Genomic DNA, 14,150 nt, shown 5'->3' on the forward strand with positions numbered 1-14,150 from the left:
CGGGGCGTGGGTGTTGCGGGGGAGCGGTGGCGCGGCGGTTAGGGCGCTGCGCTGCGAAGGAGCCGCTGAATCGAAGTTTGATTCAGCATTCACAAATTTAGCATTCACAAATGAGATAATAAAAAAAAAACAATAAACAATGCAATTAAAATGTATTATATTTATTTTATATCTACGTGACTTTACCGAAAGAACCAAGAATATTAATTCCTGCAGTCACGAAAGTTTTAAGTCAAAATTCACAAATGAAATAACTTTTCACTTCATCTCTGGAGGCCCTCCAGCCGGCGGATGCCCCTGGGCTGTAGCCCCGTGCCATAATCCGGCCCTGCCTGAAGGAGTTCGATTCCCGCTCACGGCCAAAGAGTATCTGAATCGGTCCTGGGGCCTCCCCTAATAATCGCAATATTTTATGCTGGAATCCGATGAGCTAAAAAGCAGTTTTAAAAAAAAATTACAGATGCCCTAGTAGGGGCGGGTCAGAACGTTACAATAAACAATATAAAACACGACAGGGGTGTAAAGTTTATGAAAGCTAAACAAATCGCAAATACAACTAAACATGTTTTTTTTTATCTTACCAGGTAAAGCCGACTGAACTATGAACTTATTTTTTTCTGAAAGCGACCTGGCCACAACTGTTAAGCTCGACAAAAGTGGCTTTTTTGGGTATATATATTTAATTTTCTTTTTCTACCTACGTGACTTTACCGAAAGAACCAAAGAGTATACACGAGCCCATCCTCGTGTCTGAGTTTGCGCCATCCACGCGGGGCGCTTCTTGACCCCCTTGGTTCTGTGGCGCGCAGCTTGGCTGGAACTTGGCAGCGCCAATTTTTCGCCCAACTGCGCCTACGTGGGGAGTTGACAGAGGGCCCGGTGGTGGTGGCTGACGGTCGTCTGGCCGCACAGAGAGCATGCGGCGACCAATGGGAGAAGGGGAGGGCGGTAGGTGGCGGGGGGGGGGGTCTACTGCGCGTGGGCAACCAATGGGAGAAAGGGAAGGGCGGTAGGTGGGGGCTGTACTGCGCTTGCGTGACCAATCGGTGAAGCGGAGAATGGTAGGCGGGGGGGGGGGGTGTACTGTGCATGGGCAATCAATGGGAGAGAGGGGAGGGCGGTAGGTGGGGGCTGTACTGCGCATGTGCGACCAATGGGAGAGAGGGGAGGGTGGTAGGTGGGGGCTGTACTGCGCATGTCCGACCAATGGGAGAGAGGGGAGGGCGGTAGGTGGGGGCTGGATCGGCCACTGAACGGCATGGAAGAGGGGAGTTCGACTGCCCCAGCTTGAGGACAGTGAGGTTATTTCCTTATACAGTAATTCGGAAAATACCGAATAACAAAGGGGACTTTGCCACAGCGGCACGCCAGTTGCTGAGCACCAATCTACCAAACCCTAAGATCTTTACCCTGGAATATTTCCCCATAGGTCTAGGTCAGGGATCGGCAGACCAAAATAACAAGAATAGATCTTTTTTACGAATTGTGTAAAAAACAAATAACCCCTCAATGTTTCAGTCACCGCAATGCATGTGAATACCACACGGTGCTCCTCACGAGCTAACGTCAGGAAGCAGTCGTTACAGAGCCGCATGCGGCTAAGGAGCCGCAGGTTGCCGACTCCCGTGGCCTATAGACCTATAGGTCTATCAAAATTATGCAGGAAACTGATTAAGTTTAACACAATGCCACCAAATTTCAGTGCAAATCAATTACTGCCACCTGAACACATGCCAATTCATGGGCCGTCTGGGTCAAAGCCACACAGGTGGTAACCCAATGTACACTACGGATCGTTGTGCGTGTGTGCATCTGTCCATGCGTGTGTGCATGTAAGGGGAGCGATATTGTAATAGATAGAGCACTGCGCTATGGATCCTACACCCCGAGATCGATTCCTGCTCCCAGCCAACATTGGTGACGAATATCTGAACTGGTCAAACAGAGGCAGCCGGGCATGGGACTGACCGCCTACCTCCTCGTGTGTCGTGCCGGTCTGAATTTGTGCCCTCTAAAAGCGCGTGCCCCAACACTGTGTTAAAACGCCTCTACGGGATATTTTTGTCTCTAGATCTAAAATTGACCATGATAATGGTGGTAGTGTCGTCTAAATTTTCCACACTACGGAGCCGCTGACCCAGATGGCAATGCCTCACTCATTAAAACCTCAACCCACGTCATCAGAATTCATATTGAGCCCTCAATCCACGCCGTCATTACACGGGAATTAAGCAAAAACACCATGTGCCCAGACACTGCCAACAAGTGACGTCTCAACTTCCTCTTGTTACAACACATGCCCTCACGTAATGTCACCGATTAACCCACGAACACATTACGGTGATGCTGGCCCAATGGGTTAAATCATTTGATATCACGTGATTCCCCCCCTGCTCCAATTTCAATCTATGAACGTGTGATCTGGCAGGTGAGATGTGGTGGTGGATCCTCGTCCGGCTAGCTGAAACGCCTAGGCTGAAAACCTATGTTTAAAAAAAAATGCAACACATAGCGGACATCTGTGAAAAACAGCTTCATAGCTCAGCGGATTCCTCCAATATAAATACATATTCTGAGTGTGTTACACGTACACATGTACTCCACAGTGCCGTACATATGTCACAGATGAGTGCGTGTGGTATGTGTGATGTATGCGCGTGTCAGTGTAGACCAAAACGGTCTTGATTTGAAGCTTTCGTGACTGCAGGAATCCATACTCTCTGGTTCTTTCGGTAAAGTCACGTATTATTTTTTCTATCTACGTGACTTTACCGAAAGAAGCAGAGAGCATAGACCAAAACGGTTTATGTGAGCTGTGTACTGTGGTGTGTTGGGGAGGCCCAATGGATCGAAGCCTTCACGTCACGTCCCCCATCAGTACCCAGGTGCCACCCACCCTCCCCCACGGAAGGCGAGTAATACAGTCTGGGAAAAAGTATTTGATCCCCTGCTGCTTTTGTACGTTTGCCCACTGACAAAGAAATGATCAGTCTATAATTTTAATGGTAGGTTTATTTGAACAGTGAGAGACAGAATAACAACAACAAAATCCAGAAAAACGCATATCAAAAATGTTATAAATTGATTTGCATTTTAATGAGGGAAATAAGTATTTGACCCCCTCTCAATCAGAAAGATTTCTGGCTCCCAGGTGTCTTTTATACAGGTGTAGTGGAGTAGGAAGGTGTGCTGGGGAAACTGCGCGAGTGTATTGATCACACGGACAGTGTGGGGTTTATCTGGGGTCAGCCTGAGGAGACGGCGGAAACAGTGGGGTCGTGTTAGGACAGCCAGGTGAAGAGGCTGGGGTGGATGAGGTAACGGTCGGGCCAATTAATCCAGAAGGGCTGTGATTGGTTGGTGCTGTTGCTGGGGCCGAGGAGGCGTCGAGGTGTCTGGAAAAAGGGAGGTGGTTGAAGACGCGAGGCGTGCGGAGTCACGCGGACCAATTAATTAGCGATAATGAGAATGGGGATAAATTGGGGGGAGACAGAGAGAGAGAGGGTGAGATTGGAGTTGGGAGCTGTGCGGTGAAGACGTGGAGTTCGAAAACAGAGTTTAGAAGAGAGTTGGAGCATCGTGATGGCGAAGCCGAAGCAAGACGAAGCAGTTAGCAGTGGAGTGAGCATAGTGATAGCGAAACCGAAGCAAGACGAAGCAGTTAGCAGTGGAGTGAGCATCGTGATAGCGAAGCTGAAGCAAGACGAAGCAGTTAGCAGTGGAGTGAGCGTAGTAATTGAGGAGCTGGAGACGAGTTGTGCGGAGACAGAGAAGTGAGATTGGGTTTCGCTGTGTGCGACGACGCTGTATAACGGAGGAGCTGAGGAGGATAGCCAGCAGTGGAGAGAGCGTAGGAATAGAGTTGAAGACGTGTGTGCGGAGCAGAGTGACGTGATACTGGGAACCAAGGTGATGAGCGAGACGGGCGAAGCACGGCGAGCGAGCCGTGGTGTCCAGGATACGGTGGAGTGTGGAGGACGTGTTAACGATGAAAATAAAGAAGTGGTTGAAGAAAGACAAGTTGTTCGTGTAAAGTTCAACCACTACACAGGTAACGAGCTGAGATTAGGAGCACACTCTTAAAGGGAGTGCTCCTAATTTCAGCTTGTTACCTGTATAAAAGACACCTGTCCACAGAAGCAATCAATCAATCAGATTCCAAACTCTCCACCATGGTCAAGACCAAGGAGCTATCCAAGGATGTCAGGGACAAGATTGTAGACCTACAGAAGGCTGGAATGGGCTACAAGACCATTGCCAAGCAGCTTGGTGAGAAGGTGACAACAGTTGGTGCGATTATTCGCAAATGGAAGAAACACAAAATAACTGTCAATCTCCCTCGGCCTGGGGCTCCATGCAAGATCTCACCTCGTGGAGTTGCAATGATCATGAGAACGGTGAAGAATCAGCCCAGAACTACACGGGAGGATCTTGTCAATGATCTCAAGGCAGCTGGGACCATAGTCACCAAGAAAACAATTGGTAACACACTATGCCGTGAAGGACTGAAATTCTGCAGCTCCCGCAAGGTCCCCCTGCTCAAGAAAGCACGTATACATGCCCGTCTGAAGTTTGCCAATGAACATCTGAATGATTCAGAGGACAAATGGGTGAAAGTGTTGTGGTCAGATGAGACCAGAATGGAGCTCTTTGGCATCAACTCAACTCGCCGTGTTTGGAGGAGGAATGCTACCTATGACCCCAAGAACACCATCCCCACCGTCAAACATGGAGGTGGAAACATTATGCTTTGGGGGTGTTTTTCTGCTAAGGGGTCAGGACAACTTCACCACATCAAAGGGACGATGGACGGGGCCATGTACCGTCAAATCTTGGGTGAGAACCTCCTTCCCTCAGCCAGGGCATTGAAAATGGGTCGTGGATGGGTATTCCAGCATGACAATGACCCATAACACACGGCCAAGGCAACAAAGGAGTGGCTCAAGAAGAAGCACATTAAGGTCCTGGAGTGGCCTAGTCAGCCTCCAGACCTTAATCCCATAGAAAATCTGTGGAGGGAGTTGAAGGTTCGAGTTGCCAAACGTCAGCCTCGAAACCAAAATGACTTCGAGAAGATCTGCAAAGAGGAGTGGGACAAAATCCCTCCTGAAATGTGTGCAAACCTGGTGGCCAACTACAAGAAACGTCTGACCTCTGTGATTGCCAACAAGGGTTTTGCCACCAAGTACTATGTCATGTTTTGCAGAGGGGTCAAATACTTATTTCCCTCATTAAAATGCAAATCAATTTATAACATTTTTGACATGCGTTTTTCCGTATTTTGTTGTTTTTATTCTGTCTCTCACTGTTCAAATAAACCTACCATTAAAATTATAGACTGATCATTTCTTTGTCAGTGGGCAAACATACAAAATCAGCAGGGGATCAAATACTTGTTTCCCTCACTGTAATGTCGCACTAATTACACACACAAAGTGCTTGCCACAAATGAACCACAATACCTTGTTGATCTCGTCAAGGAGCATGCATGCACCATCACGCGAACTCCGGCCATCCTCACAGATGGTCACACTGCATCGCGCGGCGCTTTCAGACGCGCTTCTGCGGCTGTCTGGAATGCTCTTCCCTCCGATATTACGACGCCACTGGAGCTATGCACTTTTAAATCATCATCTAGATTTTAAAAATAACTCGTTTCTTTCGGATTGCTTTTTTGTGTTTAGTTTCTTGTCTTTGCTCGCAACTCCAATTAGCAACAGTTGGCTATGTACGGCGCCAAAGAAGTTCAACATACATAATGATCCAACCAGCGGTAAACGAACGGCCATTGAAAATATAGATTATCGATTATACGGCGCGCGATTATCCGGATTCCAACATTATCCGGTCTATCCGGCGAAACTGGCATGCAATCAGACGATCACCGGAAATCCGCTCCAAAGACTGTACCAGTCTGTCACACACATGGTGTGACAACAACAAGTAGTTCTGCTTGGTTTTAGCGTCAAATATTAAAACCAAGCGTTTTTAACCTTTAGGACTGCGCAATACATTCGGAACAATATTTTCATGGGTCCCAAACAGACAAGAGTTTGTGTGACATTAAAAAATAGCATTCTTTATTAAAGTAACAGTGCACACCGAGGCATTTGGAAAACAGCAGTTAGGATTTGTCACGCGTATTTGCCACAAAGTGTGAGCGAAATTCATAAACACTGCATTGTTAGCCTACCTGAAATAATACAATCTCACCTCACATATATCTTTTTTTTCCTTTTGCATGTTGTAAAAAACAGTTTTTTACACGTTTTGAAAAAAGAAAATTCCTTTGCTGAAATATATTTACGGGTACGTATATGCAGACTGGCATGAAAATATACTGGAAGTTAAGTCTGAAATAAAGAGACATCACACCACTTTGTGTTTTATGAATGTAAAAGATACACATTTTCATAACGTATTCCAATCGTGCTATTAAAATCATATCACGTGACAAAGGATCGTTTATCAAAAGTGTCAGAGCAGTGTATCACCCTGTGTGTCAAAGAATGGCTGTGAAGATTGTTTTAAAGCACTTCTAAAAAAGTCCTTCAAGTGGCTTCTTTTACCCTGTACACACAAAGGAATACACTCTCCCACATACTCCCACAAACTCCGACAAACTTCCACAAACTCCCACAAACTCCTACGGCCTCCCACATACTCCTACAAGCTCTGCCATGCGACTCTACGTCACATGACAGTCAGGCCAATATTTTTAAATTCTCAGAGCTGGAATTTATCCACGTTATGTGCAGAACCAAGTAATACATTGCTTTTGTTCGTTGCACAGTCATTGGTGACCAGGCAGAAACCATGAAACTTCCCACACTTGAGAACCCAATTTAATCACAGCCAGCGACCTGGCGTCAAACCCAGAACCTTAGTGGTACTGGCCCAGTACTCTACCCTCTGCGCCACCCGGCCACATCTTGTTTGTAAAACATCTGGTGATGAATAGAAATTATTCCGAACTCAAATACCAGTAACATGAAGCAACTTAAAGCATCCACACAGCGATTTGTACATTGATAAACCTGTCCGCCGCTGAATTACACAATCTTATATATAACATAGGCAGTCATACAAAGTTTCTGGGAAAAAGGGCACAAGTAAGAAAATAACTTTAGGTTTAAAAAATAAAACAAGCTATGTGGTTTTCTCCCCACCAATGAATCTCAGAAATGATGTACAAAGAGCACAGGATACATCTCCCCCAGATCCTCCTGTAAACAGCAGAGCCACTACATAAGTCATAGAGCGATCTGGAAGTGATGTCACAAATCTTCACCCACGTCCACCGGTTATCCTCCAAGGGCCTGTCCTACCACAACATCTCGACTGTCAGAGTCAAGTCAAACGTGTGTCCGTGTCCAAAATGAGCACGGGGCCATTGCTCCTGTGCCAGTGAACATTCCACATTCTTGTGGCAGAGATGTGCTTCTCAAAACACACAACTGCCAAGGATTTCTCATGAATTAAGTATTCACTGTATCACTCCCAAAGGGATGATTGGCTGAGTCATCCTCATTTTGAATACACGACCATCCGATTGGTGAATCGGACACCCTACGATAATGCCACATGGTCTATCGCGGAGATCGGTAGAGTTGTGTTCAAAATAGGTCATCAATAAAGTTAAGTGCAACAAACAAAAGTGTTTTTTGTGTGTGTGAGGTCATTGGTGAATAAACTAAATGCAGGCTATCATCACACCCCCTTCGCAGGGGTTGAAGGAGTCACCTATTGCGTGTGACTCCAGGAATTGTCGCGATTCAGCGTCGCGACTCGAGAATGGATCCTCTTTGTTACTTTGTGGTGACAAGTCGTCACCAGTGGCTGCAGCGGTCACGTAAACCTACGACATGTGACAGTTAAGAATCATAAAAAAAAATTGTGTCGATTCTTACACGTGCAACATAATGCATGCAACTGTGAGCTGAGAGGCAGAGGAATTAATGCATGAATCAGAGACCAAAATTATAGACATCACATTGACTTAAAAAATGTAAGTTGGCTTGGGGAGGACACATAACAATGATGGCCAATGGAATTAGACCGGTAATGGAATGACAGCTTTGGGAGAGAACGTGCCTGAAATGATGATCATCATGAGGATGGAGCAATGAATTTAGCTCATGCGTATGAGCGACATGAATTATTGCATCGCGATACCGTAAGAGTTGGCGACGTGGGGCTGCCTTTATCCAGCAGAAGACAGAACACGACTGATGATTGTGAGCATGAGAACCGATATTCCAATATTATTCAACACATCGATGTATTATACACACCACCCTTACCTAGTTTCATATCAGTTGGCTGTTGGAATTATAACCCAGAATTGCATCAGGATAGACTGATGCAGACTTACACTTCCTCAGCCAGCTCATTGCTAGCATTGAACGTTCAAGGCCACAATCCTAAGTGATGTATCGTGCTGAGGATGCGTGTAATACTTTGGCTGCAGTCAAAATACGTTTTGAAATATGTGTTTGTGTCGAGGTGTCGTTGTGTTAATATTCATTTTGCAGCGGAAATCAATGCCGACTCTGCTCAGCATTCAGACTTTTAACACGTGGTGTGTTTGTTATAGGTTCATACATCCGTACAGCTCGTTGGCGCGGTCAAATTGTTTTTTTTCATGAATTCAAACGTTAACACAACACTGTATATAGTACATTTGAAAACACAGCACCATATATACATCCATAATACAGGTTTAAAAAAAAAATAGATCGCGTAAATATATTAATGCGTCGTTAAACTCGCCACCACCCGACACAGCCAATTAATAAGGTTTGTCACGCAAACAGAACGTGCCAGTTTGTTACTAGTACAGCACACCGGTGTGTGGGAGAGCCGAGCCACATCTACGCCTCTATATAAAGAACGAAACGTGTGGACTTCTCCACAAATCTGGCTGTCGCCTGATGAAGCTAGTTGTAATTACTGGCGAAACGTCGTACTCAGATTGTAAATGTTGTGGCTCGGCTCTCCAACACGCCGGTGTTGCTGTACTCGTAACGAATTGTATTATGGATGATATTGGTCGAGAAAAACCTACACAATTACACTTCGCAACAAAACCCTTGGGAGTCTTACGGCGTCCACATTGCGACCACTTTTCGAATCCGCTGTACGGAACGGGGGTGGTGGTGGTGGGGGGGGGGGTGCTTGTTCGTTTTACAGTCGACCGTCGCCAGATGAGCCTTGGCTCTTAGCTGCAATCATTTGCGGGAAGCCAACAGCACAGGAGCCTGAGGGAAGAGCCGTTTCCACTGGGGAAAAGGAGACCACGTCTTGAATGTTATTCGACGCAGCATTTCAACGGGCACCGTAAAACTTCACCTTCCAAACGACCGCGTGAACGAACCGAACGTTGAGCGGGAGAAGTGCATTTGCTCGAAGGCTTCTGTGCAGAACTTTAGCGGTGGGTGGTCGGAGCTGCTTGCCCAGGTTTGTGAAGCTGTGAGGGGGCGACGATGATTTACGAGCACAGGATTCATTTGTGCGTTTGCCCGGCTTAACGGATGCTTCACAAAGAAGCGCGCGTACAATCTGTAAACGTGCCACATGACAGATACTAAATGAGAAGGTTTATTAAGAGAGGATTACTTTCAAGGGACACTAAATTCCTTGTTCTCCCAAAGGCCACCATTTGACGCGACGGGCGAGTCTGCGGAATGGTAAATATTTAAAGATGTTGAATGACCAAATCCTGCTGGCATATCAGGGTACTGTAGGTGTTTTCAGTGGAAGACTCTGTTCGAAATTGTCACCACGAGTCATTTGCATTCTGAGTGTAAATTGTTTTTTGGACCTGGCGAAATTTGTGTCGCGAGACCCCCAACTCGAAAATCCATTATGAATTATAATATTGGCTTCGACAACCTTAGGCGTGCAGTTGAATAAGTTGCAGTTATTTGTGATTCCACTGCGAGACAAAGGCCTCCCCACGCCGTATACCGGTTATGCAGTCTGTTTGGTTCTACACTACTTCATCACGTGTTGGTGAACGGAGTTGCGGAAAGGGGATGTTCAGATATCACTTGCCACTGACGTGAGCCGTGGAACCACAATACAATTCTGGTAGCCCAGAAACCCACTACTCATCTTAGTGTGGGGTCATTCTCTCCCCATTATGGCCGTGGGGCAGCGGTGTAGCTATCGAGTGTGCAGGCGGTGCAACTGCACTGTGGCCCACAGACTGGAAGGGCCCAGGCACCGGGCTGACCCACCCCTACTCTTTCTGACCTCGTGCCCCTACTGGACATCTGTGAAAAAAGAGCATCATAGCTCATCGGATTCCTCCGCTTGCAGTCTAAATAAAGATGCTGATTTCGATCCAATTGCAGGGCTGATGGTCGCTTTGACCCAGTCACCATGAGGCAGTAGCCAGGTTCATAGTGCAGTGCGCAAACCTCCATGCAAACTGCCCCCCGCAGTGGCGAGATGTTAACTACCTCATCTGGTATACTGGAGGTCATGGCGTTCGATCCCGACCCTGACGCCTGCTGCATATTTGGAGTTTGCGTGTCTCTCTCTCATCATTATCACGGTGGCTAGGAGATATTAACTACATCGCCTGGTATACAGGAGGTCGGGGGTTCGATCCCGACCCTGACGCCTGCTGTATATTTGGAGTTTGCGTGTCTCTCTCTCATCATTACCACGGTGGCTAGGAGATGTTAACTCCCTCACCTGGTATACCGGAGGTCGTGGGTTCGATCCCAACCCTGACGCCTGCTGCTGTATATTTGGAGTTTGCATGTCTCTCTCTCATCATTATCACGGTGGCTAGGAGATGTTAACTCACTCACCTGGTATACCGGAGGTCGTGGGTTCGATCCCGACCCTGACGCCTGCTGCTGTATATTTGGAGTTTGCATGTTTATCTGTCCGTGGTCGTGTGGATTTGTCTCTTCAGGTCCTCCAGTTTTTCCCTCCACATTTTGAATGAACACGCGTTGAGAGTATTTGGCTGCTACAAAATTTCCACTTCATTGAGCTATCATTTGTGACCAGGTCGCTACTTAAAATAAGCTGTATAGCTCAGTGGGCTTTATCTGGTAAAATACATTTTTTTTTAATAAGACACTGTTATGTATCTGAACACTACGTGTTCTATACGAGACATATGCACTTTTATTGCTTTCCATATCTGGTTATAGTGCAACAGGTTTGAGTAAATTGAAAATATCGTGTAAATGTAGCTCGACTGAAATCGACATTTAAAATAAAAATAATAACAACGGGACAAAAGTCACAATCGCTAAAACAACGACGGCAAAAACTGAAATGAAATCACGTCGAATGCTGAAAACCACGACGATCGATGCCCGATTTGGCATTGAGAGCAGGAAGCAGTTGAAAGAGACATGACATTCTGAAACAAAAGCGAATTTGAAAACATTACGACAACACAAGTGCATTTCAAAATACAGACTCATCGCGTTTTGTAACCGACGTTGCCCATGAAGCGTACAATGTGTGACACGCAGAGAAATCCAAAACTCCCTTCGATGCTGAAATGGTCCATGAGCCCAAAGCAGATATTTCACTTGTCGGTACCACCTGAGATGGCACAACTTGATAGTGATTCCAAAATGTGGAAAAACATATGAATTAGACGAGAAATATGATACATTTTACATGGTGGCGTTCGTGCAAATTGCATCTCAAAATCGCAAAGGAGGAACCACAAACATGAGCCAGAAGGCTGCCAGGCAATGAGCCGGCGCCAAAAAACTGCTCTGCAGTTCTCTATATATTAAGATGCTTTCAGCCAATCAGTGAGTGTTTATTATGCACACGGGAGGAAACCGGAAAACCCGGTGACAACCCACGCATGCGAGGGGGCAACACTCTATCCCCATACAGAGCCAGGGTTTGACACCTCCTCGATGCCCACCGGGAAGGGAGCCTCGCGACATTTCGTCGTTTGTGCGGTGATCCACCAATCCTGACTGCCTCTACAGCGCTGGATGACTAGGCCACAGGCATAGCCATCACTACCACCACCAACCGGTTCCTGTTTATTTATGTGGTACTGCAGTGAATAACGTGACGGCAATTTGAAACGAGCGATGGTTATCAAACAATTTACGCTCATCATGGGTTAGAAATAATCCCGTTCCACTAAAGCTTTGCGACCGTAGCTTGGTACCCACTGCTGCTCCGACCCATGGACCGCACATTGAAAAAGGCAAAACGACGCTTCGGACAATTAACGAGCACAGCAATTGTTTTCGCGGCAATTAGTAGCCAAAACGAACATATCTCCAAGTGGTCAAACAAAACGCTGAAGTAAGTCACAACGACATATTATTACCATCACAATTATAACATTGTAAAAATGTTTTTGCTTGCATTGTTTGCGACGTCAGAGAATCGCCGACAAATAACTGGCGAACGCCTTTGCCGTCATGTGGTCAGCATCAAGTAATGTAAAGGATGAGAGGCGAGTGGGGAACAAAATTACTGCACAGTGGCGGCGAGATACGGGAAGTGAACGGCGCGTTGCGAATATCACGGAACGTGCATAGCCCCTTTGGCCGATCCACTGCTGGATGAGGGCATCTCTAATGCCGTTGCGGGTATGGGGGGGGGGCGTTGAGGGGGGCTTTGCCGACTGTATTTCACCACGCTGGTCCAGTGAGGGTTTGGCGAAGGCGTTGGGCGCACGCAAGTGGAGTACAACGATGGATGTTGCGCCGAGGAGATGACCACGGCGAGGAGAGCAGGTGTTCCCTTCAAGCGGCGGAGTTTTGGACATTTTCCGCGAAATGTAAACTCAATCTTGATTTGAAGCTTTCGTGACTGCAGGAATCCACACTCTTTGGCTCTTTCGGCAAAGTCGCGCGGGTAGAAAATGAAATAAATCACGACGTTTCGATCGCAACACAAGCGGTCGTCCTCAGGCGGAAAAAATAGAAAAAAATATAATCCAGCAGTTCCACTGGTTCAGCACTTCCACTGCTGGATTATATTTTTTCCGCCAGAGGACGACCGGCTTGTGTTGCGATCGAAACGTCGTGATTTATTTTATTTTATACCTACGTGACTTTACCGAAAGAATCAAACAGTATGAAATGTAAATTGTTACCGGGCGCGCAACTCGTACTGAAGAGGCGTTTAGGAACTGCCTTATGGAGGACATTCACCTCGGGAGATGGGAAACTGGTGATCAGCTCATGTGCCGCATAAGTACGGGAAAAAATGCGACCCCCTACCCATCACTGTGTCTCCAAATAAAAAAAATATATTTTTTACACATCCAAGCAGCCGCACGGCCTTCTCGGTGTGCTTAACTTCAGCAGCCTCCATTCAACAAAGCAAACTCTGCATTGGTTTTGACATTCAGTGTCTCATCAGCAGCAGTCTGCCTTGCTTGAAGCATTGTTGGTGAACTCCCGGATGTTTAGAGGTAACGATCCTCTCCGCTCGATAGGGGTCCAAGTACAGCAGCTCGATGCAATGTTGCATCGCAAAGCCATGAGAGATAGCGACGCGTTGTGATAGGCCATCATCTAGCAGTGGATAGATCACGGCTGACGATAATCAGGCTTAATTGTAAGATGGTATATGGCGCTTCCCATCGAGCCAATCACAACCCTCACTGATCTCTTTACGGGGGTGACTGATAATGAATTTTATATCCGTGGTGGTTCAGACAACATTTTCGCAAGCGATGTTACTCTGCTGTCAGCAGTTTACAGCGATGCAATGAACTTTAGTCGGCAACGGATACGCGCAGTATTTATATTATTTATGGCTATAAAAGATAAAGGCGCATCCCTGCAATTTCTGGCTCACGCCACTGCCGGAATAATGGCCTGCACCAGATCTCGCTGCTGAGAGGGCCTCTCGTAACAGGGTATTTGGCCTACTCATCCACGATGGCCAGACGTCTTCGCAGATGTCAGAGTTACCACACTTTACCCCACCACCGCCGCACGCAACTTGCAGATGGACTAACCGTGGTGCCCCCAATAATACCGCTGGGTGGGACAGAGGCGGGTGGCTTCAGGAAACGTGCCCCCACTGTTGGCTTTTGCAGGCCCGTGATGTCGTGTGTGACGTGGCCAAACCACCGCGGCTTTATTCTTTTTACTGCTGCCAGTAAGAAGGGCATATGCTCGGGAGCT

The sequence above is a fragment of the Petromyzon marinus genome, chromosome 53 (genome assembly GCF_048934315.1).
Source record: "Petromyzon marinus isolate PM22_M1 ecotype Great Lakes invasive population chromosome 53, UKy_Petmar_22M1.pri1.0, whole genome shotgun sequence".
NCBI classification, from domain to species: domain Eukaryota; kingdom Metazoa; phylum Chordata; class Hyperoartia; order Petromyzontiformes; family Petromyzontidae; genus Petromyzon; species Petromyzon marinus.